Genomic DNA, 27,482 nt, shown 5'->3' with positions numbered 1-27,482 from the left:
TTTAAAAAGAGTGTAATTGCACATTAGAAGAAATCTCTCTGAGTGAATTGATTGTTGTTGTTGTTATTGTTCTTAATAGTTTGGTTTTGTGCTTTTGTTCATGTGTATGTGTATGTTTATTTTTATTGTATTTTCTGTGTGCAGTGTAATGTCTTCTTGTGGTGTCATAATGAAGTATCGCATGGATAAAATAAATTGTTCACTAGCCAAAATGTAAATGAATGGATGTCAACTGTGACCTCAGATGAACCATCACTAGAATTACTTACTTGTGAAAAATAAAGCAAACACCTTCTTTCCAAATGTGAATTCTCAGTTCCATTTGAAAATATTGCCACTTTTCTACCAATTCACCTTGCTCAAGTGGAAAGAGAAGATAATCATTTAAAGATGAAATGAAGGGAGATACTGTTCTTTCCTACCTCATCCGGAATTCAAGTTGTCTGTATCATGTTTCTGTTTTCTGTTTGCTTTCCTTTGTTTGCTCTCTTTTCTTTCTTGTACCTTTCCATCCTTTCTATATTTTTTCTCTTTCTACATTTTTTTTCCCTCGGGGGTAAGGGATTAGTGTTGAAGGAAAGTGACTAGTCATGGCTAGGCAAATAGGATTTACAACCTGAAAGAACCGCTTCCATAGTTGATGAGGCTATGAAATGATACTTGATTCTGTAACAACAAAAAGCAGTGATTACAAAGGCAGAGGAAGTACTTCCATCATTTAGAAACATGGTAGCACTCAAATATTAACATTTAGTGGGAAAAATGAAACTGACTAGATGAGTAAAATTAAGAAATGAAAAAAAAATTGATTTCTAACATGTCAGAATTACAGTACTTTCTTATTTAAATTAATTCTTTATATGAACAGATAATTATATTTATGTTAGAGAGAAAATGTGCTGGAAAATTCAAGTTTAAAAATGCATTTAGGCATGTCCTGTTATTTTAGCTGAGATAAAACTGATAGGCCAGTGAAGAGTGATAGATGGGATTTTACCATGGATTTTTGTGTAATATCTGATCTCAATATTCAAGTTGAAATGTAAGCCTTCAACTTATTCTAATTATCACAGATTGGTAAACCAAATTATTTCCTATATCTTTCTAGATGGGAAACTCATCTGTTCCTGACAGAATGAGGAACATTAGTTACTAAATAATAAAAGTAACATGGCAAAAAGTAAAAAAAAAAAAAAAAAAAAAAGCAACAACAACAAAAAAGTAAAGCAACATGGACATGGATTCGAAGTGAGATGCTCCTGATTCTCATCTGATTTGTGGGACTGGTTCCAGGTAAATGCTTGAGACAGAACAAGCTGTGTCTCTTGTCTACCTGAATGACTACAATGACAATAAGACAGCTAGGTGAATAAATGTGGAAGTCCTATAATGTCTGTAGAGCTGTAGAGTAAGGAGGTACTAGTAAGGAGCTAGAGTAAGCAACAGGGTTAAAATTTGTTTCATGACAAAATTGGAGCAGGAAAAATAAATTTCTAAATATAACTCTTTCTTAGGTTTTCATCTTCTCTATATGGACTTCAGTTTGAACTGAAGTGCTTTAGTCTTTATTACTTGTTTATATAACATTGTTTCATTTCTACTTTTTTTTTTTTTTTTTTTTTTTATAAGAACAAGATGGTCTTTATTAAGAAATGTTTAATTTTGCCTGTTCTGTGAGATTGTTCTACAAATTGAATTTCACATACTTAAGGCCAGGGTGCCCTTTTTTGCATCCCCTGTTAATTGGTTCCCAGTAGTTTAAGGACACATATTTTAAACATATATTTTAACCATCTTTTTTGGTATCATTACATGTGTAGATGGCATGGCCTGAGTGGGTGTGGCTTTCCGCATAGCAGCCTGTGCTCTGCACTGGTAGCTAGGTATCACAGCACTGATGATGCACCAATGCTTTGTTTATTGCTGAACAGTGGTGGCACAGCATCAAGACTCTCTCCAAACCCCTTCAAAGCTAGTAGGCCATGGGTGGGCAACAGGTGGGGAGAGGACAGCAGGCAGCTGGCCTAAATTAATGAAAGCAATATTCCATACTGTATGAATGTCACACAGCAATAAATACTGGAAAAGGAGAAGAAGGAGGAACTTTCCTCATGAAAATGTCTGTCCTCCTGAACAACAGCTACACACATTGAGGCCCTGCTTCCCAAGACATAGTCAAACATTGCTCATTGAGGGGAAGTAGAGAATACTGTTTTGTTTGCTTGTTTGTTTGTTTTCTCTCATTTATTCCAGAAGGCTTTGCTTTATATATTTATTTATTTTTCCCTGTCTTTTCCCTTTAAGTAAATTATCCTTATTTCATACATGATCTTTTTTCTTTCCCATTGTACTTTATTCCCCCCATCCTCCCTTTGAGGAGGGGGAGTGAGAGCTGTTGTGGTGGAGTTTAGCTGTCCAACAGAGTGAAACTACCACAGATGGTGAATGACATCTGAGTGGTTCATGACTGGTAATTCTGTGGTCAGAATCTGTATTTGGAGGCCATTGTGAAACATATATACTGTACTATCTTCCTCCCTTTCTGGCCACATGATTGGCTTACTAGAGCACTTGTGCAGATTTTTCTAGCAATTCTTTTGGTGTTATTCATTTCAACAAGGTACTGACATGTAGTTATTCTGTTATGCTTTTATGATCTGATTGTGATTAGTTTTGTAACTGTGGATTTTCTGGCCTCCCTTTTGAGATTTACTTGTAGAAAAAGAATACCTATTTTGTCTGAGGTAGAGCGTTCACCACTTCAGTAAGTAAATCTTCCGTAGATGCATAGCTACTGATATGATCTTTGATCTTTTGGTTTATTCTCTGTCTACATTCATTGTTGGTGTTGTGGTGGTTTTACTCAGGTGGGCAGCCGAGCTCCACCACAACCGCTCTCTCACTCCCCCACTCCTCAAAGAGGAAGGGGGAGAAAATACAACACAGAGAACTCGAGGTTTGAGATGAGAAAGGTTTAATTAAAGAGAAAGGGAATGGGGAGGAAAAACAGAAACAAAAGAAACAATCAGTCCGTGCGGAAGCACAGAGAGAGAAAAAATTATTCTCTACTTCCCATCAGCGAGCGGTGTTCAGCCACGTCCTGGGAAGCAGGGCCTCAAACGCGTAATGGTTGTTCAGGAGGAACAGCCCCCTCCCCTACGAGAGCCCCCCCTTTTATTGCTGAGTGGGACATCAGGTGTTATGGAATATCCCTTTGGTTGGTTTAGGTCAGCTGCCCCGGCAATGTCCCCTCTCCATCACTTGCCCACCCCCAGCCTGCTGGCTCTTGGGGGCTTGGAAGGAGTCCTGATGCTGTGCCAGCACTACGCAGCAATAGACATAACACTGGAGTGATATCAGTGCTGTTCCAGCTATGAGTGCAGAGTACAGCACTGTGTGGGCTGCTGCAGGGAAAAGGTGACTCCAGCTCAGACAGACCCAACACAGGTGTGAAAGCTGATTTCTCCTCAATGGGGAGCACAATTCATCTATGCCTCTTTACAAAAAGGATGGTGAGGATCTGAGCTTTACATTTTCAGAAAGAGATCTATACCAGGTATTGCACTGTAAGAGACGTTTTGGAGTCTAATAGCTTTCATAACTGTATATCAAAAATTCTACTGTTGTTGGCCTTTTCCTTAAACCTTATTGGCTGATGAGTTCAATAAGAGTAACTATTACATAGTTTCATTTAAACATAACTCATTTTTTATTTGGATCCTGTCAAAGGACCCAAATAAAAGCTGTGTCAAAAAAAAAAAAAAAAAAAAAAAAAAGAGAGATGGAATAACAGAGAAAGTCTTTGGATTGATTTTATGGATCCAGGGATATTTAGATCACTTCTCAATCAGAGAAACACCAGTGCATATGTGTATATACGTAGTCAGTTAACATCAAGGTTGTCATTTACTTGCATGTAATGTCACTTAGGGTTGGCTTTAGATTGAAAAGATTATACTGTTCATCAGTATATTGTAATCACAAATTAAAGCTTTTGGATTAGCACTGATAATTCCCTATGCAGTATATATGGGGAAATAATGTACCCACCACTGTTAGACATTTGCTTCCTTTTTGATGCACATTCCTAGGAAGAGCACTTCTCTCATCAGAGATCTGTGAACACTGAACACAGCCTTCCAAGAAAGGAGATAATTCCACTCTTCATTGGACCTTCAATGTAAGTGTCTGTAGGAAGTATTAATATGAAAATAAAATAATGCATTATATTGCTTATTTCCAAATAATATGAGGACCACTATGTCTTCCCTTTTTAGTTCTCCTCTACAGGAAGATATGGAAGAATGACTTTAGACCATCCATAGTTATTACCTTGTCAGTCTCCACAGTGTTTAAAAGATGAGGCAAGGGGGGTTTCTAAAATTTTTGACCAAGTGCTCAGGGCCATACAGGAATAGATATACATGTACCACAAGATACACAACAGAGGCAAAAGGTAGTAATGCCTAGGGGAGCTCTACAGGTGATAGTTAAAAGCAAGCAAGTGTGGGACTAATCATTTCTATAAGAGCTGTTTGGAGCATCCTTCTCTTTGTCATTTTTTTTTTTCCTGAATCTGCCCCTCAGGACAAGCTATCAACCCTTTCTCTCTCCATAGCAGGACACAGCAAAGATGTCCACGCTAGTGGTAAATAGGTTTGAACACTGTGACTGGAGTGATGATTAGGTTCACTGGGGACACCTTATGGAACATTTTCTTTATATATGCATGTGTATTCAGAGAGTAACATTTGAATGGCTTGGCATTTCAAGAGCTCCAGCTTGGCTTTCCTATTTTATTCAGTTACCTTCCCTTCTAAGTTCAATCATAACTATAAATTCTCTCAGATATAAATTAAGATAGAAAATGAGAAAACAAATAATAGAACAATAGTACTCTGCTTATTCTGTTACTTTCTAAATCAAGGTCCTTAAGTTCTGTCACGGGATTTATCTTGAGTGGATTGCTTTTGACCTTGAGTCTGTTGTCTCGATCTGAAATTACACCTCACTCATCACTGTCAGTGTCAAAAGATGTATCAGTATGCACAGCAGCAACAGCAGTAGTGGATTCCTCAGAGGAAAGAAGTGTATCTGTTTACTTTTAAGCTTGTCAGTTAGTCTTTATCCTCTATATTTAGGCTTTATCACCAGTTGCTGATAGTGTTTCCAAAAGCACTGTATGAAAAATGAAATCTAGAATTACAAATGCTAAGGAAAAAAATATTGTATTTGAAGGCTTGCTTTTCAAATTAGAAATCAAGGATTCACATTATAGTGCATGCATGTGGTTTGTTGTGTGTGTTTGTTGGTTTTTTTTTTGGTGGTGGTGAGGTTTGGGGGTTTTATTTTTTGTTGTTGTTTGTTTGTTTGTTTTTGTCCTTTTGATTAAAAATAGAACTCCATCAGCAGATTTTCAGTTCCCTTTTGTTTAAGTGATGTTAAAATTGGTTTCTTAATGTAGGCATTGAGACTTTAAATTAAATACATTTTTCATTAGAATTATGTTTAAATTATAATTTTATTAAAGAATGAAAGAAAATTTCTCTTATGGTTCAATGACAAGAAAATTAAAGTGAAAGTCATCCTACCATTCTGTAAGGAGCTGTGTCCTGTCTTGTGTGTTGTCCTCCCCTTCCCCACCATTTCCAATGATATACCAACAATACCTACCACTATTAATTTGTCAATGATTATTATAATGACACTGCAAAACTGTGATTGAAGCCAATCACAGACATTTTTCCCAGGTCATATGCCACCAAACTACTACATTGTTAAATTAACATCATAATATTTTTCTCATCCTTGAAAAATACATCTGGAGGCTGAGAGCTTTAGCTCATTAGTCTGATAATGACAAAAACACATAATCTTTTCACAAGTTGTAAGTCTTCTTGGTACCAAACACTGACAAACAATAAACAGTGGTTTTCTTTCAGCTTGTATATTGGGTTGAAAAATCTTAATGTTTCCAATACAAATTTTACATATTCACAATTTCTTCTAGTCAGCTTAAATTTGATTAACATTGTATAAATTTGTTCTTTCTTTGCACTTCCAAGACTTCTTAAAATAGGTAAAGATGAGTTTTTAAGACAGTTTGTTAACAAGTGTAATGATAAAATGTCATGCATGTATGACTGTCAAATTCTTCTGCTGTTTTACAGCATACTCTTTGGTTAAAATCAAAATGGACTACAGTATGGAGAGGTACACCAAGTACTTATTCCACCCTGAAGTTTTGACCATAGACATTAGAATGATGTAAGAAAGTATAACATGCATTTGACTCTACAAAGTTTAATCATCCCATGGAGAAACAGAAACTTTGGGTAACAGCAAGTGGTTAATTGTTACATGCTTGCATCCAGAATTTTGTATACTTCCTTCATGGTCTGTAGAAGAATGCTTATGCTCATGCTGTGCCTTCACAAGCTGTTCTGATTTTTAACCCAGTAAAATAGTACACTTCTCTAAACCCCTCCTAATATCTTTACTACTCACAAAACGATTACATAAGAAATCTGTAATCAATTTTTTCCTCAAATACTAAAATACTAGTAAAGGATGGTAAAAGGCTTCTTCTAATCAAAAACAATGGGATTTTTTTGTTTGTTTTTAATAAGTAGTAATATTTTTTTCGTATTCATTGAAATGTACTCACAAGATCTTTCAAAACTGTAGACATTTTCAAGAATGCTTGACACTGACATAACACAATTCTCTTTGATCAACCTATTTGTAAAAAATACTCAAAGAGGTCAAGAGAATAAAAATTCAGTTCATGCTAACTGTCTTTGAGTATTCACCTTATTTATTTAAGGTATTCTGTAAGTTATTACAATAAGTCATCTATTAAAATGATAAAGGACCTCCATATAACCTTTTGTGAGGATTCCGTCCTAGTTTTGTAGGCACAAGAGGTTTAAATAGATTATACCCACAGATTGTAAAGGAAAACTGTTCAAACTCATGTCAAGTTTAATTATATTATCATAATTCTCTTTCAAGTATTCCACGGGTTAATGCAATAAGTAAGCCTAACATGAAGTTTAAAACATTTTTTTGCATGTTGATTATTCTCACTCAATTCCCATTGACTCAAAGCCGTGAAAAGGGATCAAGATTTCTTTTCAAGGGAAGAACTGCTATGGACATAAGGCTAAAAGATACTTTTTACATCTTAAAAAAACATGAAATTTGGAGAATAATCTATGATCTAAGTACGACTGAGGAGATAATTGCATGATGACTCCTATTGGCAGACCCCAAAACCTTTGCATGAAGCTGAACCCTTATGATTCAGATTCCCCTTCCTTTTCAAACAACCTAATTTTAAAATACCTACTCTTTACAATAATGATATAATGAGAACACCTTTGTGTATATTTGACCTGGAAAGAAGTATTATAAACACAGTTTAAATTTGTTCTAGACTACTAAAGTAGTATCTAATACAATTATAGTCATACAACCTTTTGTGTAGCAATTAGAATTCTATCTTTATTCAACCATTTTTAAAAAACATTATTGTCATTATATCATGTTCACAATGCCTTGCAGCACATTTGGCCATACAACTACTGATGGTAATTTCTTTGAATATTTGACAGTAATACAAAATGTAAAAAAAAAAAAAAGGAAAAATGTACACAAATTCTACTGTTTGACTTAACAAGGGGAAGGCTGTAATAATCAGCTAGGGGAAGACAGCACTTGAAAAAAAAAAAAAAAGTGAATGGTTATCTAGAAATGTGCATTCATATCTGTGTACATCTGTACATTTTTGTTTTATTAATTTTTACTGTCCCTGGCTTTTCCTTGATTTAAATGTCATCACACCTCTTATCACAACATTATTTCTTACTATGTATTCTGTTTCTCTATCTACTTTTTAAGTGTCATTCTATACTTAAATCTTGCTTTATCATTTTAAAGCCCTTCTTAGTCATTCTGTTCTTTAAATATTATTTTTAGATTGAAAAAGTCAGGTTCGTATGCATTCTACTATACAGAATCATGTTATCATTTGTGTCTAGTTCTAATGGTAATCTAATCTGTCCAACCTAACTCAGACTGTAAATGCCACCTCACATTTAATTGCATGTTATATACCTACAAATAACTTTGTTTTCAAGAAGATTTGGCCTAGTTGATTAGTTTCAACCCTTCTTTCAAAACTTGAATTAAATGGGAGAAACAAGCATGCAGTGTGATAGAAGTCTGCCATATCCAGTTAATTACTTTATAATTTTGCATCATCTTTAAATTAAGTCATCTTTTTTTTTTCTTTTTTTTTCTTTTTCTTTTTTTTTTTTTTTTTTTTTTGCAAACTAGTTAGATAAAAATATCTCTACAGCCTATCTTATCTGTATTCATTTCCTTTATATCATCCCATGCTGTGTTCTTGGACTATCTCATCTATACATGTCTATATTAACACGCTCCCAATAAGTCCACATGCATCTTTATGCCCTAAAACACAGTATTTTTCTGAGGTGTTTGATAACAGTCCTAAAGGAAAAGCTGTTTTATTCCTCCTTAAACCAAACATCTGACATGTCCTCGTGGTCTGTTTCTGGGATAAATGAATAAGGTCCTAGAGAAGTGAAGAAAGGTGTTTTGCCATGATCTTCTTAGGAAATACTTGGAAGTTTAAAAGCTTTAAAGAAAATTGTCAGCTTTTCTCCAACTGAACAACCAGAGGTTTTTTGTTTTGTTTTGTTTTGTTTTGTTTTGTTTGTTTGTTTGTTTGTTTTTGTTTTTGGTTTTGGTTTTGTTTCTGAAAACTTCACTCAAAACAGCATTCCAGTGCTTTCAGAAATAATTGAAATAATTGTGACACATATCTATATTCCTCAAACCTGTATTAATTTCTCCATATGTATAAATATACTTCTCTAGATTATGAAGCAGGTTATGATTAATGAAACATTAGTGTTAATGAAAACTTACAGGGACAATATTTATTGTCAACAGAAAAAAAAAAAAAAAGTATTCCATTTGACACTACCTGAAGATTTGACCCTGGAAGGGATCAGATGTGCCATACCTTTTTTTTAACATTATTCATTGTGATTGAGTGGGACAAATTAATTTTAAGACAAAAAATTTGTCTGGAGGTTAAATGAACATTGAAACATCTGTGAAATATAAAAAGAACCTCCAGAGTCACTCATGCTCATGTTTTGTCACTTGTGTATTTTCTTTAATTCATATTCTTTCATATGCAATGAACAATTACAAGAAAAGTTACTTTTGCAAGGATAAATGTGTGTGGTCTTCTAAGGACCATGAATCACCAACAACACTTTAAATAATAAAACACTGCTTGTTTAACACACTTATATCTTAAAAGCCAGCTAAACATGTAAGGGTTTTCTGGACATCCTTTAAAAGCAAAACCATAAAACATGTTGATTTATGGCTCAGTATGATACTGAAATGCATTATAATTACCCTAATCAATGTTTTATGTAGCAGCATACCCATTCCATAAGAATTCCAGTATGGCATTTTGACCCACACAACCATTCCTCATAATGTAAAACATATATGTATATATATATATATATATATATATATATATATATATAGTATATCTTTAGTTATGGAAAATATATGTATCTCTATATAAGTACCTAAAAACAAAACAAAACAAAAAAAAAAAAAACAAACAAAAACAAAAACATGACATTGAAAAGTCATAAATATGTGGATGTGTGTACTAGTCCTGACAAACCTGTAGTCCAGTACCAAGACATTTGCATTTCCTTAGTAGAATGTTAGATCTCCATTTTGATGAGGAATATTCAAGTCAAGATATACTAATCCCATGCAACATAACAAAACTTAAGGAGTATAAATTTGAATTTACTTCAGTCTTGTGTTCTCAGAGGTGACACAGTTATAGAGTTCTCAGACTCTGGCACTTTGACACTTCACGTTGTAGTGGTTGGAACCCAACAGTAACAACCCAAAATAATAAGTGGGATAGTTCCACCTAAAACTTGATGGAAGAGACTGTTCTTTTAGGGGAAGTCTAGAAGGAACTTAATCTCCGAAAGAAATCAAATACTAATGTATTAACCACATTTCTTGTTCTGGTATGAACTGATCTGTGAACACAGGTAGATTTTTAAGAATCTATTTCTGTAATAATCACAGCCCAAAATGTACTGACAATATTTAACAGAGCGTGTGAAGGAAATAGTAAGTAGAGGCTTATTATATGTAATGCAAGTCTTTTTGTAATCTCTCAATCAGAGATGCACTGGAATCATTACTGGCATCATAACTACTGTTTAACACCAAAAGGATGCCCCTGGAAAAGCAGAATTGCTGTTGAAGATGAGCTTTGATGATGTTTCTGGTATTGTTTGAGTTCAACAAATTGCTTGATTTTTCTAATTTGAGTTTAATGTCTAGCAATTTAACAATTTACTAGTTTGAAGGTATATAACCTAGGGATGGTTCACATTTTTACAGTGTCATTATAATAACCATTTAGTATTATTATTATACACTTGTCAAACTTTTCATTAAAAGTCTGTATTACAAAGAGTTTTCAGCAAACATGTACTTTTAACATATTCTGTTTTTTAGAATAACAGGAAAAGGTAAATATAACTCCTTGGAGAGAGGGAAAAGAGAGAGAGAGGCAGAAGGAGAAAGAGACTTAGACATGAATCTGTAACAAGAGCTGATTCTCGTTATGTGAAATAAAGAATGTGGCTGCATCCTCCTTTAGCCGCTTCAGACCACAAATGCTCCTGTCAGGCCTGTGGTCTTCCCAGGCTGGGGACTGACTGCTGCTCTCCCTTTTACAGGTTCAAGCAGTGCCAACGCCGAGTACGTATCCTAGAGAAGAAGAAACACAGAGACAGGACACTGACACAACCCATGTCAGCATGGGGTCATATTGTGCCTTCAACAGCACTTTCTCCCAGGACGCACGTAAAACTGACACAGACAGCAGAGTGCTCTTCTTCCTCTCCAGCTGCTAGACACAGAAGTTCACATGTGCAGGCACACATGCACACACACGCAGAGCACTCTCTAGGTTCACAAGCACATTTGTGGATCCTGTCAAGAAATGGCACATCCTCTCTGTCTTCCCAGCACCCCCCAGCCTGCTTCAGCTGCCCATGTAGCATAGTCCTGCACTCTGCTTACTTATGCTGATGCCCCCCAGCAGCTGGTTTGGGAACCCACACTGCTCCCGCCCCATGGCTGGAGGTAGAAGACCTCACTTGCTCCATTAGCAGGTGCTAGGGCCCCACTCATCTGCACCACAGTCTGCAGGGCCTAGACCCTGAGCCTGACTCCAGGAGCTGGCAACAGTTTCACTCCTGTACACAGGTCCCACCAGTAGCAGGCACACAGTCCTTCAGCACACGCGCACACACAGGAGAGACTGTGAATACACAGAGAGAGAGTGTTGAGAAAAGATTTCATGAGAAAATAGAAGAGACTGTGGTGATCAGGCACAGGGCTCAGCCAGACAAACACACTGACTGGTCCTGGTTTATACACAACTGGCTCTTTTTAACCCTTTTCCACCTGTCCCCTCTCTTTGTTCCTCCTGCTCCACCTTTCCCCTGCACATCTCTATGGGTTTGTAGAGCTCTGCAATTTCTGCACCCTCCCAGTCCAGATCAAGTTCATGATCTTATCAGTTGCCAGGTTCATCCTTCTTGGAAATCGTGCCTGCAGCTTGTTAGCCTACTAAGTACTGAGACTGGGAGGTTTGTTTCTTGGGACTGTCTTCCACCTTAGAAGTCCTCCATCAGATAACCCTACTGGCATAAATATTCCTACATACTCACGTGCTCTCATAAATTAGCACCACTGACCAGACTTGGTTCCCATCATTGCCTCCCTTTCTTATTATCCCTTGTTGCCTTGGTCCTTCACCAGATATCCTTAAAGGAGCAATTTCTTTTCACATACCCTTTGAATTCTTACACTGTGCTAATAATGAAAAGATGACTCTGGAGGCAAACCTTATTTTCAGAATGTGCTGCTTCAGGGAAGACACCTTCATCAAGCCAGTACTGATATAACTAAGCACATGTATTACTTCCAGCAACCCAAATTGTTATGTTTTATGTAAGGTGATGAAATTAATATTTCATAACAATTCCACTAGGAAATAGACAGTGTAAGGTAAGTATTTGTATTTTAGAATCTCATAACCTTGTGCTGAAAAACAATTCCTCTGAACTGGACTGATAATCTAAGGTACTTTTGTGGGTTAACCCCAGTTGGCAGCTAAGCACTACTTATTACTTGCTAGCTCCCCTCTCAGCATGACGGAGGAGAAAATCACACAGAATCACACAGAATCACACAGAATTTTCTAGGTTGGAAGAGACCTCAAGATCATCGAGTCCAACCTCTGACCTAAAACTAACAGTCCCCACTAAACCATATCCCTAAGCTCTACATCTAAACGTCTTTTGAAGACTTCCAGGGATGGTGACTCCACCACCTCCCTGGGCAGCCCGTTCCAATGCCTCACAACCCTTTCAGTAAAGAAATTCTTCCTAACATCTAACCTAAAACTCCCCTGGCGTAACTTTAGCCCATTCCCCCTCGTCCTGTCACCAGGCACATGGGAGAACAGGCCAACCCCCACCTCGCTACAGCCTCCTTTAATGTACTTATACAGAGCAATAAGGTCACCCCTGAGCCTCCTCTTCTCTAGGCTGAACAATCTGAACAGTGAAAGTGAGACAACTTTCGGGTTCATATAAAGACAGTTTAAAAGAGTAAAAGAGAAACAGTAACAGAAATAACAGCGGAAGGGAAGGGAAGGGAAGGGAAGGGAAGGGAAGGGAAGGGAAGGGAAGGGAAGGGAAGGGAAGGGAAGGGAAGGGAAGGGAAGGGAAGGGAAGGGAAGGGAAGGGAAGGGAAGGGAAGGGAAGGGAAGGGAAGGGAAGGGAAGGGAAGGGAAGGGAAGGGAAGGGAAGGGAAGGGAAGGGAAGGGAAGGGAAGGGAAGGGAAGGGAAGGTACACATATCACAGAAGATGTCTATATATAATCACCATTTTTCTAAACACATATAAAGGGCATTTGATCTGATAACATTAAATTAATACAAGTTTCCTCATACAGGAAGTCAAAATTCATTTACTATCACAGTTAATGAAAGATCTAATTCAAGACTATGTAACAGTAGAAACAAGGAAATTCAGTGTTTGTCTGTGACCTTTTAGAGTCATGAATTGTAATATATAAACCCGATGAGCAGTCTTTTCTGCTATCTGAAGATTATGTTTCAGAGGTTCAGAGGTTCAGAGGTTTGGAGGTTCAGCATCTGCATTATAAGGGAAAGTGAAAAATGAAGGTACAGGAGGTGTATTTGCAATAGTTACCTAATGCTATTAGTATCTCATTACCTAGTCTTACCTCCTAAGATGGTTCTTCTAAAGAAATTTCTGATATGTTATAAAGTAGAAAACCCGTTTTCTTAATCACTTGAACAGTCAAGAGATGAAAAATGGATCTAGGTCCGACAACAGATCTGATATGAATCACGTGGATGAATGTCATAACTTTGATCACATAAAAAGCCATTGAGATTTGGTTATGAAAAACAAAACAAAACAAAACAAAACAAAACAAAACAAACTTGAGTGACAAAAGAAGTAAACATGATCATTCTAGAATTTCAGAAGTTTGGGGACATGGACTTGCCAAGTAGTAGATCACTTTGTTTTGGCATGTGGCAGTAGAAGAGGAAGAAAATAATCCTTTATGTCATGAATGACAACAATTCCCACAGAATAACCTGCCAGGAAATGAACTCCTATTTTGATTCTGAAAATAGCAAATATGATGCAATAACTAGGAACTTATCCAGATCCTGCAAGATACAGAAGGACAAGATGTGGAAAAAAAAATACATTCTCCATAGTTAATGTATGCTGTTAGTATTTGAGAACAGGAGAAAGGGAGAAAGTAAATGAAAATGACACATCAGTACTGAAAATATAAATTATTGCTATGTTTTCAAGCAAAAAACCCACAGGTTGTCTTGTCAAATAAAATAAATTCAAAATCAAAGAGTGGATAGGTAACAGGTAGATAACGTATAAAAGCAAGGTTATCAAGGACAGCCCATTCTCCTGGCACAGAATAAAGATTTATTTTCCTTTCCCGGCAAGAAGTGTTCTTTCTTCTGGAGGGTACTCATTTTCTGAGAACAGGACTTTTAAGGGATGTAGGTTTTCTTTAACGATTTTCTAGGACTTTCATTGGTCTAATTATATTCCACTTCAATATATGGTATAAAATCTAAACAAGAGTGAAATATTACAGATTCACTAACATTAGCTCTGTTACCGCATACAGACCACATAATAATAATAACTAATAATAATAATGATGATGATGATGATAATAATAAAAAATAAAAGATTGGATCAGTCAATGAGACATTCTAAATCTTTAAGGCAGGGCCAAATTGAATTTTCATTCACTGCACTTTGAAAATCATTATTTTTCAGAAGAAAAGTACTTGAAGCAACAAAGAACTAATGAAGTACTACATGAGTAGTACTTGAGCAGAACATGAGTAGAACAAATGAGGTATAGATACAACATCTAAAACATGGCAGTGAAGACAGAAACCTTAGCCTTGTCAGCAGACAAATGGTTGTTAACAAATATGCCTAAAATAGTTATCTATTATATATCAAAACTGAACAGGAAAACACACGGAAAACTATGAAACTTCCGATCCAGAATCTGAGTAATAGTGTGCAGAATTTTATATTTCGTATTTCATTAGATTTATTCACATTTAGAACACAAATTTGTGGCTCTTATAAAAAATAACTCTTAGTCCCAAAAGGAAAACAAGAAAGTACATGGAATTCAATGGTTGAACAACTTTACTAAAAGAGACATCCTTTGTAATTTGTAGATTTACTGAAATATGTCATTCATGTTGTGAAGGAAAACTTATTATGTATCTAGACAATGTATTGGCATATAATCTTGTTGCGTATCTTCTAGAGAGGAAGAGGAAATTGGACTCTGGAGGAAAAGAGGAAAAGGACTCTGTGGGGAACAGATCACTTTTACCATGTGTTCACTTTGGGACAGTTATGGACCATGCATGCATCTTCTCTGCAGAAGGTACATTCATCCAGCTGACAAAATATGTGATAGAGGGACAAGATGTATGCTACCTTGTCCAACACCATGGAAGTTATCACTGACCGCTGCACGTACTACAATCTATGTGAAGATGTTAGCAATAAAATCAAGGCAAATGAGTAACTTTCATGCTATTTGAAATCTTGTGTCTACTGTTGACAAATGTTTCCAAATACAGATTTCCAAATAATCATGTTATAATGAGACCGAATACAGCAATATAGCACTTTCTTCGAGTTACATACATATTTGAGATGAGGACATTCTGGTGATGCTATTAATTTAATAACTCATAAAAGCCACACTCACCAGGTGTCAAGTGATTTTTGTAGCATGCTGAATACTTGTTGTTTTGAAAAAAGCAAAATGTTCTTCATGGTTCACTGTTTGTATTCAGGACTCAACATGATTTTTTATGGTAGGAACTTATATACGAACACTCTCACACTATTTCACTAATGTTCCTAGAAGTAATTTTAAAGGATAAACATCTGTCTGCCTTTTTTCCTCCATCCTGTCCAGCAAACTCCTTAACATCTCTTTCCATTAATTTACATCAAAAAGACATCCTCCTCATAAGACCATACAAATCAGTCTTTGGACATGATGACGTCACATCTACAAATTTAAAACAGGGTCAGATCACAGAAATGCAGAGGGATGCAGACCACAGAAATGCAGAAAACACAAAGTAATTCTCTCTGAAAAAAGTGGGTATTTAAAAGTTGTTGGAGTAAAATCAAATTGTTTTGAACAGTATAATTTTTTTCTACATAGATATGAAATACATAAACAGCTGTATTTGGTATTAATGTCAATAAGTTTATTCCATTACTGCAATCATAGGAAAAAATTACCTCTGAGAATTAAGTTGATAATTGCTAATTTAATTTGTGAGGTTATAAACTAAAATGCTAAGGATTTTCGGCATACATAGGGAAAAGATATATTTATGTATATTAAAGCTGTCACTGACTGTAAGGAAATTTACAACATCTAATATATCTTGTCACAATGGATGGCAGATTTTACTGAAACACTTACTAATGAGACGATTGTTTTTGGATTCTTTACCCAACAATGTAATTGCAGCTGACAAAAAGCATCTTAAAATTCTTTCAGCAAAGATGTCAAAATAATTTTCATTCAGCCTGTCTTCAACAGACATCACTCCCCATAGCAAAGAAAACAAACAAACAGACAAACAAACAAACTGTACTGCAGAGGAGAACCAACTTAAAATGTATAGTTTTGAAAAAGTTAAGTTTATTATTTTTCAGTTAATAAACTGAAAACAGGTTAGCATGAGATTCAGTTGACAAAGGCATAATTTACCTATTAATAAATGTATCACAGGTAAAAATTATTCTCAGCTCACTTTGAAACATGCCTGAAGGCAAATGGCACAAATAAAAAGGACTCTGACCAGGCCATGAAATGGAATTCAGATAAATAATAAAAGTACAACTGCATGTTGATTTAAAGAATATTTATCTTCAACACTTAATATGCATATACTCTATAGTCAGTTTGTCTTTCTCAATGTGGGGAGATTTTGAGTGCTTGAACTGGATGCACAACATAACAGTAGGCCTGATATATAGAAGAATAAAGAGAGATATTCATTAAGCATATTCCTGGATCATAGAAGAAAAAATATATTTTTTCAAAATTTATCACACTGGGAGTTTTTTGGACTCACAGCTATTCAGTCAAAATGGCATTTTTATTTATTTTTTAGAATGTCCTTATTGGGCTCAAAGATCTCAAGAGTCACTTTATTCTTCATGTTTCACGTATTTATTATAAACCTGTTTGTCTGTATAAGAGCTGTTCTTTTTGATAGGAAGTAAACCATCATAATCCTTTGGGGATCCAGAAAAGTCTTTATATAATGCTCTACTTCATCATATAAATATGATGAGATAGTGTATTTTAACACTAACTGTAACACTCTGAAATCTGCTATTGTGAAATAGAACAGATATATATATATATATATATAAAAAATTAATTTAATTTAATTTAATTTAATTTTGGAAATTATATTTGTTTTGAAACACTAGTTATTTTGTGGTACATTAGATAGAAATAGACAAACATTGCTGTACTTAATCCATATAAGTTCATAACAGAGTCAAATCAGAGCCTAAAATAAACAAACAAACAAAATACAAACATACATGCAGGCCTGGAAAGGATGAAACCTTGAAGTTACAGTGGTCCTTGGGATGTTCAGCAGTATCTATTTTCATTGCTTGAGAATAAGGAACCACCTAACTTTAATTTGCATTTTTGAAACATACATATAAATATCCAGATTATGGATATGTGACCTGGACCTTGTAATGTCATTCTCAAATATTAACAGATGAAAGAATTTACACTTTGTTTTAGCTTATAAATGCAAACAGGGATGATACAAACCAATCTAATGAAAAATCTGAAATATATATTTAGAACTTGTACTTAGCTTTTAATTCTTTCTCTTATGCATTGGGAGCTCTTGAAATATAAAGGGCTTCAGAGAGTTTGCATAGGATCTTTAAATGTTTGAAGACACCGTTGCTTTAATTTATGTTAATTTCTGGAATATTTATTTTGTAAGTGAAAGTCATTTAGCGTATATAAAAAGCAATTATTTAATTAAAGTCAAAGTGTATTCGAAAAAACTATTTTAGGAAATCTCCAAGTCCCCCATGCTTGGTGCATGGGAGAAGGAGATACAAGTCACTTAACACTGTGTACAAAAGCTTTGAGAGGTTGCTGGGATGAGGAGTTTAGAGGATTACTTCTGCATCTGTTCTGACTTTTACAGTTTCTCCACAGGAAGCTGGTGCTAACCTTAAAAGGTCTATTCCAATCTTAAGTAACTTTTTGAGAGAGGAGAGGGAGGAAGACTGGACTTTTGTTGGTGCCACTGATTTCAACCATTCATTTAATTCTGTAAAATATAATGTGCTTTCTCAGTCATTGTACCTTTTTGCTCAGAATGGTAGGTTGTCTGGGACAATAAGCTGAGTAGGAACACAGAGAAGTTTGAGTTTGCATTAACTCATATCATTAGGGCCTTCATTTTTATTTGTTTATTTCATAGTTTGCAAGAGTGACAACAGTCAAAAATATAAAATAATAAAAAAGATTCTGAAGCATTTACACTGTGTTCATTGCTAACCAAATATCCTATACAGTTTACTTCTAGAAGTATCCCTGATATCTGAATTTTAAAAATGAGTTAGTCATCTTTTGGCACAAAGTATAACTTCATCTAATAAAGTCATGACAACCGATAGTTAAAATAAGGAATTAAAACTGTTGGAAGAGCTAACTTTACTAAGAAAATTTATTATTATTATTATTATTTAGTATTTCAGGAAAATTACAAAGCTATTCTAAGATGTTATTCAGATTTTTACATGGCAATATAACTACAGTGTTTCTACAGTATCACAATACATCTAGAATGTAGCTACATCTCATTTTGTACCTGTTTCAGTGTAAGAAGAATTGTATGTGGCTGAAACTGCCATATTCAGAATTTTATTTGCCAATGTATACAGCATATAGCAAATTGAAGTACAGAATATCTATTTTAATAGGCTTTAGGCTTCCATTTTCTGGAAGCTAGTGAAAGTCTAATCCTAAAGGCTACATTTCTTTTGAAGGAAAATATTTTAAACTGTATCACATGGCATAGATATTTCCAAGGTTGGGAGTTTATTATCTAAACTAAAATCCTGTACATAAGGAAATGGAATTTTAAGTTCAAAATAACTATCAGTCCCTGAACTGCTAATTATCATTTGTTTTTGAAAGACTCTCAAAATATTTGAAGATTTAGAATCTAATACTATAATTATATAGTTTTTATTTATTTATTTATTTTCCATTCTACTTACAATTCTGCTTTGAAATGCATGATCCCTCTTTCACAGGCAGTAGAATTAAGAGGCATTTGTCTTCAAAATATTGTAGTTTTCATGTGCCTGAATGGCTAAAGTCTGCCATTGACAGCACTCAAATATATTGTCATTGTGCCTACTAATGAGGGCAAAGCTGTACAGCCTTTATTAATTAATCATCAACTTTTAATTTCACTACTCTTCATTGAAATTATACGTAGTTTTCACAGAGATAGATGGTACCGCATAAGAAAAGACTACATACCTGTGACTTCAAATCAAGCCTTGTTTTTGGGCCTACACACCTCAGCATATCTCAAAATGCTTTACAATAACTTGCTTATTTCTATCTTGCAGTTCAACCACCATAATTACAGTGTATGAAGTTGTACCTAGTGAGCACTAAAACCAATGTGACAGGATAGCCACAGGTCTGCCTGTTATGTGGACATATTACCTGAGCACAGGCTGAAATTAATTTGAATAGTTGTAGGCTAATGGCAGAGGAAAAGAAAGGCTGGGCTGGAATTTGGAAACCTCTGGGGAAAAAAAAAAAAAAAAAAAAAAAAAAAAAAAAAAAGAGCCCCCCAAAAAAATGAGCCAATAGATGACTCATATTATATGTGTAAATGTTGTTTATGTAAAGCACAAGGGACTGATTTACTGCACCTTCACGCTTTTTCACTTCTCAAAGTAAATAACAACTTGCTCTCTAAGTGCCAAAAATGGCTTTAGCTTTTCTGTAACTCCTGTTGGTGTTATAATATTGTCTGTGCAGTTTCTTCAAGATCATCCTAAATGAAACCCTAGAGATAAATGCTATAGTAGTGAACTTGAAGCAAAATCCTTCTCCGATAATCATTTCTTACTGATAATTTATGTCAGACTGATTTCCAAAAATTGGTTCTGAGATAGTACATATTTTTATGGTTACTTCTTAAGATTCATGTCATAAAATTAAATGGCTCCTCAGTTCTTTTTGATGACAATGCTTCTGTTGCTTCTCTATCAAATTAATTGAAGTCTCCTCTACCAATGTACTTTCATGTCTGCTGGTTTCCCAATAGAAGCCTTGTCAATCACACAATCACTCTGCTGCTGTTCTACGGTTGACCTGATTCGGCACTGAAAAGGAACAAATGTTTCTGTGCAATCAGACTGGATCTGATGGATACCAAAGAGACCTTGATAGACTCACTTAATACCGGGCAATGGTTGTAAGGCATGAAAGGTAGAGCAAGAGAGAATGCACTGTGGGAAAGAATCACTTTAGAAGTGATTTTTTAGAAGTCTGTGCCAAGAGAAGCAAATACAGGTATGAGAATAGGGTAATTTCTGTGCATATCTGTTGTGTATACTAAATGTCCATATGTACAGCTGTTAATGTAAGAAAGTTAGCCAATATGGGAATAAAATAAAAATAGAGATTTGGCTGGGAAAATCTGAGTGTTTTTCAAACCTAGATCCACAATTGTATGGCTCAATGACATTTTAGTTTGAATTTAATTTGAAATAATTCAAAACATGACACTGAAACACATCAGGCAGCAGTGGTTACATGCATAATTTCCAAATAAGAATTACAAATAAATTTAAATTGTGTTGCTGTTTTTTTTTTTTTTTTTTTTTTTAATTATTATTTATTTATTTATTTTTAAGACATAGTTTATAGCAGTATTAAATTATAACCCTGGGGGTTTCTAACTGCAAGCTTTAACACTACGGTCACTAAGATCCTGCTCCTTGCAGGAAGCTGATAAACTGATAAATAGATCTCTCTAGCATTTAAAAGATATCATCAAGTAACAGATTTTTAAAATGGCAGTGTTCCATACACTGAGAAATGAAATATTACAGACTACTATGTACAGTCCAGTGTAGAAGCATGTGGAAAGAGAGACTCTTCTCCATTGAGGATACCTGGTGAAGGACCTTTCCCAGTGCAACAAGGGATAATAAGAAAGGGAGGCAGTGATGGTGTGCTTGTCTGGCTGAGCCCTGTGCCTGATCACCACAGTCTCTTCTATTTTCTCATGAAATCTTTTCTCAACACTCTCTCTCTGTGTATTCACAGTCTCTCCTGTGTGTGCGCGTGTGCTGAAGGACTGTGTGCCTGCTACTGGTGGGACCTGTGTACAGGAGTGAAACTGTTGCCAGCTCCTGGAGTCAGGCTCAGGGTCTAGGCCCTGCAGACTGTGGTGCAGATGAGTGGGGCCCTAGCACCTGCTAATGGAGCAAGTGAGGTCTTCTACCTCCAGCCATGGGGTGGGAGCAGTGTGGGTTCCCAAACCAGCTGCTGGGGGGCATCAGCATAAATGAGCGGAGTGCAGGACTACTCCACACAGGCAGCTGAAGCGGGACTGTGGGTCACAGCTCACGTGTGTGGTGCCGGCTGCTGGGGGCTGCGGGTTTCTGTATCTTCCCCAAACCTGGTGTGTGTGGGGTTGTGTGTGTGTATCCGCTAGCACACTGCAAAATGGACTAGCTGGTGAGTAGCAGGAGCCTCAAGTCTGAGCCACGGCATCAGGTGAGCAGGTACCTCTAGAGGGATGTGTGGCTGTGGTGGGCATGAGGGATGAAGGTGAGATCTGTGTGTGTGCAGCTGGCGACATGCTGGACCAGCTGGTGAGTGGGTAAAGGGGTCTGTGGTCCAGGCAGGGTGCTGGGAAGACAGAGAGGATGTGCCATTTCTTGCCAGGATCCACAAATGTGCTTGTAAACCTAGAGAGCACTCTCTGTGTGTGTGCATTTGTGTGTGTGCACCTGTACATGTGACCTTCTGTGTCTAGCAGCCAAAGATGAGGAAGAGGACTCTGCTGTGTTTTATGTGAGTCACCGAATCACGGAATTGAAGGGGTTGGAAGGGACCTCGAGAGATCATCAGGTCCAATCCCCCTGCCCAAGCAGGTTCTTTAGAGCAGGCTGCCCATCTAGGCATCCAGACGGGCCTTGAATATCTCCAGAGAAAGAGACTCCACAACCTCCCTGGGCAGCCTGTTCCAGTGTTCTGTCACCCTCACCATGAAGAAGTTCTTTGCATGTTGTTGCGGAACTTCCTGTGCTCCATCTTGTGACCATCACCCCTTTCCTGTACCCACAAACCACTGAAAAGTGGTTAGCCAAATCCCTCTGGCTCCCACACTTAAGGTGTTTATACACATTGATGAGATCCCCGCTCAGTCTTCTTTTCTTCAGGCTGAACAAATCCAGGTCTCTCAGCCGTTTCTCATAGGGAAGATGCTCCAATCCCCGTATCATCTGTAGGAGTCTTGTAGGAAAGTGCTGTTGAAGGCAGACCTTATCTGGGGCAGCCTGTGTGGGTTGTGTCAGTGTCCTGTCTCCATCTGTGTGTTTCTTCTTCTCCAGGGTACGTGTTCGGTGTTGATACTGCTTGAAACTGTAAAAGCGAAAGCAGCAGCCACAGTCCCTAGCCTGGGCAGATCACAGGCCGGACAGGAGCATTCATGGTCTGGAGCGGCTAAAGGAGGAGGCAGCCATGTTCTTTACTTCAGTTAACAAGAATCAGCTCTTGTTACAGATTCGTATCTAAGTCTCCCTCTCTCTCTCTCTCTCTCTCGCTGGACTTACAGCTAATTAAGACTACACATGCAGAAAAGCCTATATCTGATACTAAAACCACATCAAGGTATCCACCTTTTCCTGTTATCCTAAACAACGGAATATGTTAAAAGTACATGTTGTTTTCCTTTCACATAAAGGCAGTTAAGGGACAGTGTATTTAGGCTGAAAACACCTACTGATACAGAATTTTAATGAAAAGCTTGACAAACGATACTAATTTATTATTACAACTCCACAACAGAAAAAAAAATAATGGGGAGAGGAGAGGAGGGGAGGGGAGGGGAGGGGAGGGGAGGGGAGGGGAGGGGAGGGGAATGTTTAAAACTTTGTTTTGGCAAAGTAGAGTAATAGAGTAACACTTTGAAAATGCCTCCAAACTAAAAATTTTTGTTGACTCTCCCTCGTTGTAGAATTCAAAAGCTGCCTGGAAATGGTCCTGGGAAACCTCCCTTTTGAACCTTCTCTATTTTCAACTTAGATGAAGCCCAGGGCAACTTGTTTGCCACAGTAGACTGTTCACTCAGCTGAAGTACTCTTCTGACCCTGGCTCCCCATCCCTGGGTCCCCAGCTAGTAAGTCTCTTTAATAAGTGCTGCCTAGGATGAAGTATTTCTCTTAGGAAATAATATGTGATGTATATAGTTTCAGAATTTCATTTTGCAATAACAATTTATTATTATTATTATTATTATTATTATTATTATTATTATTATTATTATTATTATTATTATTATTATTATTATTATTATTATTATTATTACAATACTACTAATAATATAATTTTATTAGTAGTAATATAATAAAATATAATATTTAATATAATAATAATAATAATAATAATAATAATAATAATAATAATAATAATAATAATAATAATAATAATAATAATAATAATAATAATAATAATAATAATAATAATTTCAATGTAATAAGAGATGACAGAAATAGCCATTCTGTCATTCTGAAATAAATTGAGAGTTTTATCCTAGGAAGAATTTATGTATCCTAAAGAAATCAATTCTGGATTTTTCAGAAGACTATTTGGCTGGCTTTCTAGTGTTACCTTTTTTTGGAATCAAATTAACTGTTGATTGCTTATAGCATCTTGACTTTTACAGAACAGACGTTTTATGTGATTTATCAGTTAAAGGCCCATTGAAAAACAGTTGGAAACAGAAATCTGATTAGATGTTGTTCAGAGACTCAATAGATATTTGGGAAAATAACTCTTACTGAAATGAATGGAAATTAGATTCCTAAAAAACTTTGAGAATTGAAGCCATGTATGTTTGGACATACAGAGAACAAATTGAGTTTTACTGCATGACTGGTTACATGTTATTTTAAAAGGCTGTAATCTGCTTTCAGATTAAATTAATCTGGTTCCAGATTCAAGTTTACTTCCCAAGAAAAAAAATCATTTTAAAGGTTTGTCTGAAAGGGGCATGGAGTCTAGTAAACTGTGTTCATCCAGTTTAATTACTTATTGTCCCACCACCCCTCCTTATATTTAAAGTATATTTCACATTTTGGAAGGCATGATAGGAATTAGCACTTGAATCTATTTGTCCTGCAAACTTTTCTCAGGAGAACAGTAGTTCAGCTAAGAAATCTGAATGCATAAAGTTTAAAAGAGCAGCTACCTGTACAATTATAGTGATGTCTTGCAATAAATAATTCTTTAAGGGCTGGAAAAGACACATCTTGAGTGGATTAAGGTCTTTCTGAAGCTAGCAAAAATGATCTCTAAAGAAACAGTCAGAGCAGCCTTGTAGAGTGAGAAAAATACATGGTTTAGTGCTATGTAAAAAGATCTCAGTATTAATGAAGTAGAAATCTTTCCTACTTGTATATGTGAAATAAACCAACAAGTTGCTGTCTAATGCTTTTAAATGCAGGACACATTTTATTTAAATTTATACCTTCATAGGAAGCACCTCAGAAAGACTACTTTCTGTGTAAATTGTGTATCCAATAACCAGTAATAACACATATCCAGACAAGTAAGATCGGGGTCCTATTTGTTGTGGACAAGAACAAGAAAAACAGCACATTTATTCTTTTTATTCTGTGCATTGTGATAGGTTGCACATATCCTGCCAAAATATCCTGTGATAGTCTCCTCCACTTGCCAGTTGCCCTCTTGGCATTATATAGATTTTGCTGCTAAAAGATCACAGAATTGTGATCTTTGTATTCTGAGTTGGAAGGAACCCCACAAGGATCATTGATTCCAACTCCTGGATCCAATACCCACTTTCCTGGGTAGCTGCCCTCTTGTTGAAGAACTTCTTCCTAATAACCAACCTGAATATCCCCTGTCACATCTTCATGCCATTCCCTTGGGTGTTGTCACAGATCACCAGAGAGAAGAGATCAGTGCCTGCCTCTCCACTCTACCTTGCAAGGAAGCTGTAGGCCATAACAGGGCCTCCCCTCAGTCTCTTCTTCCCTAGGCTGAACAAACTAACTGACTTCAGCTGCACTTCATATGTTTTCTCCTCTAGGCTTTTCACTATCTTTGTTGCCATCTTTTGGACACAATATAATAGTTTTAAATTCTTCTTATATTATGGCAACCAAAACTGCACACAGTACTTGAGGTGAGGCTGCACCAGCACAGAGTACAGTGGGACTTCCCTTGACCAGCTACTAATGCTGTGCTCAATGCACTCCTGGAAATGGTTGGCCCTTTTGAGTGTTGGAGCACACTGTTAACTCATATTCAACTTGCCATTGACCAAAAACCCCAAATCCCTTTATGAAGGGTAGGTCTCCAGTCTCTCATCCCTCAGTCTCTACATATATCCAGGGTTGCCCCATCCCAAGTGCAGAATCCAACACTTGCTCTTCTTCAACTTCGTGTTCTTGGTGATTACCTGACCTCTAACTTGTCAAGGTATCTCTGTAAGGCCTCTCCAGATCCTCCCAATTTTATGTCGTCTGCAGAATTAATTGGTATGCATTCAAGTCCTTCATACAGATCATCTATAAAAACACTGAGAGAACTGGCCCAAAAATGGAGTCCTGGGGAACCGTACCAGCTGCCAGCCTGTTGTAACCCCATTTACTATAACATTTTGAGCCTGACACATCAGCCAGTTGTTCATGCATCACATTAAATTTTTGTCTAGCTTTATGGGACATTTTGTCCAGAAGGATACTGTGAGAAACAGTATTGAAAGCTTAGCTGAAATCCAAAAAGATTACATCAGCTAGCTTCCCTTGGCCAACTAGGTGGGTGACCTTGTCATAAAGGGAAATTAAGTTTGTTAAGCAGGACTTTCCCCTTGTGAACCTGTGTTGGCTCTGACCAAGGACTGCATTGTCTTTCAGGTGTTTTTCAATAACTCCCAGAATAATCTTCTCTGTAATTTTGCAAGGCACTGAAGTGAGACTGACAGGCCTATAATTACCAGAGCCTTCTTTCTTGCCCTTCTTGAAATCTGGAATAACATTTGCCAGCTTCCAGTCAACTGGGACTTCTCCAGATTCCTTCAATATAATTAAGAGAGGTCTCATGATAACATCAGCCAGTTCTCCGAGTACCATGGGATGAATCCCATCAGGCCCCGCAGACTTTTTTGCATACAGCTGGAGCAGCAAATCCTGCACAAGTATTGGGTTGGCTGGGACTTTATCACTACAGCAGTCACGGTCATCCAGCTCAGGGCTCTGAGGGTCCCAGAGCCCATCGTCAGTGTTGAACGCAGAGGCAAAGAAGGCTTTAAATATCTCTGCTTTGTCTGTGTCCCTCTTTATGCAGTGACCACCCTCAAGTAATGGACCAATGTTATCTCTGGTCCTCCTTTTGCTGTTAGTATATTAAAAAAAACCATTTTGTTGTCCCCACAGTACTGGCATGCTTAAACTCTAATTGAGCTTTGGACACACAGATTTACTCCCTACAGTGGTGAACAACATCTCTGTAGTCTTCCTATATAACCTGACCTCTTCTTCAGTGTAGTATTTTATTATTTTTTTTCTGCCTAAACTCTAGAAGAAGATCTTTGCTCAGCTAAACTAGCCTTCTGCCCCACCTGCTTGACTTCTGACATTTTGGAATTGCCTATTTTTGTTCTCTTAAAAAGTGGTACTTAAAAAGGGACCAGCAATGATGGACCCCTACACCTTCAAAAGCAGTTTTCCAAGGGATCTTACTAAGTCATCCACTGAGCAGCCTAAAGTCTGCTCTCCCTGTATTCAGAGTGATAGTTTTGCTGCTAGTTTTCCTCCTATCACTACAGATTTTAAACTCGACTACTTTATGGTCACTGTGGCCAAAATGACCACCAACTGCCACTCCACCCATGAGACCCTCTCTGTTTACAAACAACAAATATAACAGGGCACCTTTCCTAGTCACCTCCCCTAGTATCTGTACTGAGAAGTTATCATCAATATATTTTAGGAATTTCTTGGATGTAAAAAAGTTTTTTTATTTCAGTTCCCTCTGCAATCCCCTATTAAAATGATATATAATATCTCTCTTCCATGGCAGTTATGTAGTCCATCTTCAGTCAGATGCCATAGTTACTCACCTTGACTGCAATTTCAGTGACTTGTAGGGTGGGATATCATGTGAGAGTTGCTTCCTTTTATCCACAGCAATAACTATTGTGTAAGAAAGGTAACAGCAAATATATACCGTACATAAATACTTTTGTCTTGTACATCAGTGGGTATTTGCACAGGATTCTGCATTCATACATGCTATTCTGACATGAGAAAGCAGAAAAAACAGTTCCTACAAATGTAATAGTCCTTGACATAAGCCAAACTACAGCTTTGAGAGGAGTTTCTATGCAGAAGACATGTCTCACATC

Source organism: Anas acuta, chromosome 2, assembly GCF_963932015.1.
Source record: "Anas acuta chromosome 2, bAnaAcu1.1, whole genome shotgun sequence".
Taxonomy (NCBI): domain Eukaryota; kingdom Metazoa; phylum Chordata; class Aves; order Anseriformes; family Anatidae; genus Anas; species Anas acuta.
This window is presented reverse-complemented; position numbering follows the sequence as displayed.